The sequence below is a fragment of the Cygnus olor genome, chromosome 6, assembly GCF_009769625.2.
Source record: "Cygnus olor isolate bCygOlo1 chromosome 6, bCygOlo1.pri.v2, whole genome shotgun sequence".
Classification (NCBI taxonomy): Eukaryota; Metazoa; Chordata; class Aves; order Anseriformes; family Anatidae; genus Cygnus; species Cygnus olor.
This window is the reverse complement of record NC_049174.1, coordinates 1,454,733-1,459,750: the sequence shown is the minus strand read 5'-3', so window position 1 is coordinate 1,459,750 and position 5,018 is coordinate 1,454,733.

Genomic DNA, 5,018 nt, shown 5'->3' with positions numbered 1-5,018 from the left:
GGCTCGAAGTATCATACTGATGTACAGATTTACCACTTCGGATCAGTGTGCCGTATCTACCTCTTCCCTTTTTAATCAAATGGCAAAGACTGAGTTTCCACAGTTGGTTCACAGAACCAACATTAGCATTAAATAGCAGCCAATCACTTTACTCACACATCAACACTTACCACATTTAACAAAGAACCACAAATTTGAAAGCTGTTCCCATTCTACCTCAGTCTATTAGTAGAGGGTATTCATATAGCAGCTTAATAAAGAGAAACGTTGCTTTGCCTGGAGAAAAACTGGGTAAGAGAATAATCAGTGTGATGCACCATGGCTTGAAATTGATTTCACAACAGTCATTGCACCAAGAGGTTTAAGAAAATGGCCTTTAAGAGACACATTGTGAAAAGTAGCCAGGGAAAAAAAAACACCAACAAAAAAACTCTGTACTATGTAATCTCTATGAGCCCATGGATGTAAAATGATTAAGAGAACAGTTTTGCTTTGGTTTATCTGTTAAGCTAGTACATCACCATTATAACAGACATTCATAATGTTTCCTAACATTTAAGACTATCCTGTTTGGTTACAATCATACCAAGCACTAAACTTTAGTATGTTAGAAGCTACTTCATAATGAGCCATTTTTAAGAGAGAATTCCCTTAATTGATGAGAACAAACCAGTAGAAGTCTGTTTTGCTAATTTTTAAGGATTTTTACATATAATTTTGCTTAAAAAAACAGTCACATTTACTTTTTGCTGCAGAGTTCTTTGAAGTTCTGCCAAAAAAAACAAAAACTTATGCTGGGCTTTACATTTCTGTTCTTGTGAAAAGAACTTACCTCTCCTTAAGCTATTATCAGGGTCTCCGAGAAAAGGTGCATTACAATTTACTTACGTCTGTAACAACTTGCCAGTGTATTTCGGGATTACTTGCAAACGTTCGTTTACTAACCTAAAATCCTCAGCTTGGCCTTGAGCGGAATCTAGGCTTGTGGTTCTGCTGTGCTTCAGAGTAAGTTTTCCGCATTCCCTCTGGAGGGTACACACTAAACAGCATCACAGAAAACCAGCATTTCTGTAGCATTCTGATAGCCTTTCTCCTCGTCTTGCAGGAACAACTTGAAATCTTGCTCTACTTGGAAAAGCAAGCTCTGTCTGACTTCTACAGTGACTCTGCTATGGGATAAAGAAATTCAGCATAAAAAGACACTGAACAGGCTCCATCTCCTCTTCACTTGGCAAAAAAGCAGCTCATGTTGCTCAGGCTGTGCAAGTTAGATCAGCATCAGCTTGCCAACAGAGATATACAGACAGGCACACTGTACTCTACTTCCCGATATTTTCCCTATCCATTTTGTTTGGCATCTATATTTTTTGAGACTCTCTTGTACTTGGCATGCTCCAGCCTGAGAAGAAGGAGCAAATCAGAATTTTTCAGCAGCAACTGATTACTCATATACCAGGACTGCTGCAGTTGCAAGTACAATTGGAGACCAAGAAAATCTCACTACAGTGCCCTCACTGCCACTGCAGCTACTCCACCATGACATGCAGGGAAGAAAAGTCTGATACAGACACAGTGGGAGGTGTAGAACAGATGCAATGAAAAACGAGGTGTAAGCAGAGCAGGTACAACCGAATCAGAACAGTAGGAGTGAAGGGGGTGTCTGTGTGTGAAATTTATCAAGAGAAACAGAGGTATAGAAGCAAGACAATCTAAGTACAAGTGGATGTAAAATGCAAGAAACATTACATCATTATCTTTTGCTCCTTGCAGAAAGTAGCTTAGACAAAACACATGCAAAAACCTCTCCTGATCTTTAAGATTACCATACCTTATTGATAACTGCTACCACTGGCAAATTTTCGCCTTGTTAGCTCAGGCTGTAAAGGAACGTATTTCAGTGAAGAAGTTTAGACTGTAAGGAAATCTAGTTACATACAAACTGCATCCTTTTACATTAAAGTACAAATAAACAAGTTGGATACAACCAAGAACTACGTTACGTGTTTCAAATACTCTAAACTAGGAAAAGCCCAAGGCAGTACGGCTTATGCTCCGCTCTCTTAATTCACTGTCCCTTTACAAACACATCGTGTAATTGACCTTAAAAAATACAAAGATCATGTACCTTTTTCCTATAGGTCCCACCACACTATTGAGCATACTTGATGAACTTGTTCAGAAGAATCAGGGCTGTCACCAGTGAAGCTTTTGTCCATAGTGTTTATTTTGCAATCACCGAGGAAAGTTAGGAACCACAAGTAAATCGGAAGTTTGTGCGGGGGTGAGCTGGGAAGGAACACTTGGTTCCCTCTTTATAAAGAAATCTAAATAAGGAATATGAGACACTATGGACATGCAGATTTCAAGCCTCTACCCATACTTCCCAAGCATCACACAGTAATTCTGCAGCAATGTAAACTTTCCAGTTGTCAAGCTGTGGCAAGTCTCCCATTTCTGCAAAACAGCAGAAGTACATCTTCTGTTCACTTAGCCTAATGTAGTTTTCTATATTAATGGCATAATTAATTATTCATTAGATTAATTTAAATAGCAGTGACCTGATCTTTCATTCATTTGAACACTCTGCCCCTTGCTGTTCAGAACTGGAAATTTGCAGATGAGCACCAGCTACAATCTCAGAGTAACTTTCCCATTCATTATTTTTGCTGATTTTAATTTGTACTGGAAAAGGAGGTCTGTCCAGAAATGGATGGATGTCATGCAAATATATCTAACTCAAGTTAAATATCTAAATCTAAGGAAAGGTATTTACGTCTCAGTACCTTTAACCTACTGCTATACAAAGCGAACACGATTACCCTAGTCAATATTGTGTTGAAATTCCTTATTTCATCAAATACTCGGGGGGAGAGGGGGTGTCTTAAGACTTTCAGATAATCAAAGTTAAACTATTTAAGAAATTCACAAAGAGATTCATAACAAGAGTTTTTTCCAGGGATTGGAAAAGCACCCTTAAAGAGGAATGCTAACTTACCCTCAGAAAGATGGCTTCTGGTTGAATTATGCTCACATTCATTGATTCAGTTCTTTCACAACATTAAAGTTAGGATATTTTTACCCTGATGACCACAATCATATTGCAGTCACATTTTAACAGCCTACCAATCATAAGATATCAATCATCTGCACTGTTATCTAATATCTACAATTGTACTAGTACAAATGAATGTATATGTACTGCAAGCTGAAATCCACATGTATTTAGATTTTAAAAGTATTAAAATGTAGCAGCATTAAAACAGCATTAATCATTCTGCCAGCCTGTTATTTTATGATGGAATATTCAAAACAAAAGGCTGGGCATTTTTCTGATGATATCTCCACTACTTCATTTCCTTCCCCAAAGCCTGTTGCCATTGGACAAAATAAATACGCGGATCAGTACTATTAAATACTGATCCCTTAATCTGCCTAAGCCAAATCAAATTCGGTATGGTTGCTAAAGAACATATGTAAAATTTTGTAGGAGCTGCTCCTAGCATTATCAAAACAGTATGTAAGCCAGAGATGATGTTTTTAGGCAAGTTCTGATGCAGGACTACTGATGATGCTGCATGCAAAGAATTGCACTTGAATATTGCTATTTCAAACTAGGTTTCATACCAGATGCTAGGGATAAAAAAAAGAAAATTTTGTGTACAGCTGTTTCAGCAGATTTCCTTCCTTTTTTCCTCTTTCACAGGAAGAAAAAAACATTTTGCATCTTCCTCAAATATATTTTTGAAAATACTTTTGAGAGTCACATGAAGAGGTTGCAAGATACAAAAAGCTTTAGTTACTCCCCTCCCTCCTACTAGGAAACTTCTACTATTTGACTCTTTTTAAAACTGTTTTGCTGATAACACAACTAGAAGTCATGAGTCACAATTATATCCTGCCTGTATCAGACCTCTATTTTGGCTAGCCTCTCAAAAAACAGCATTTTGTTTCCACCCACCACACTCTCCACTGGCACTTACCCTGTCTTATCCTGCCGAACTACTGAAGTGAAGATGACAGGCCGTCTATAAAACGAACGACATTATTAAGTGAGACAGCAGCACTAGAAAGACTGGAACACGCATGTTATTCTCTCCCAGGAACAGTTCAACTATAGTCTTGAAGAAGTTACCACTGTTTCCACCTAATAATTTTTAGAAAAAAGCACACTTCTAGAGAAAAGAAAAAAAGCATGTTTTTCAGTTCTAACAAATTAGTACCTTAATAAACAACAAGGCTCCAAGCTGTTGTTGCACCATCCCAACCCCTTAACAAAAACTTACGCCTTGAGAGATAGTGTGGAATTTTCTTATATGCTGAACAGGTAAAGAACCTCACATTTATGTAAAACAGCAAAGTCAGCTAACAACATACCACTGAAGTAGGTGAGAGAGATTAATCACCTAACTTGAATAAGGGACAAACAAAACAATATGCCTGACATACCTTTTGTTTTCTTATAATAAAGATGTGGATACTGTACAACACTACCAGACTGATTTAAACATGTGCTTTCTTTGGCATAGTGTCAAATACCAGGCTGCCCTTTATGTTTTCTTTCTCTTGAGTACATGCACAGGAGAATAAGAAACAAACAAATGAGGAAATAAGATACTTTCCTTATCTCAAACTGACAACATCAGCATTCACTATGTCACACACTTAAAAATCGCCTCATCTCAGGTGCTGGGGATGTGACTTCCCTAAATCTGTATAGGAATTATAGCACAGCCTATAAATATTACTTGGCATTTTATACAGCTGTACATGCCTGAAGACATGCTAAATGTGACCAACATACCTAAGTCATGCAATTGATGCACACACAGCAATTACTAATAAACTGCTTTTTGAAAATGGTGATAAACTAATCAACCCTACATCCAGGATACTGCAGATGAAACAATAACAAGCAAACAAACACTGCTTTTTCCATGAAAACAAACTACCACTACTGCAACTATCTGCCAGAGTACAGTTTCATTATTGCATGACAAAGATACACACATTTACTACAG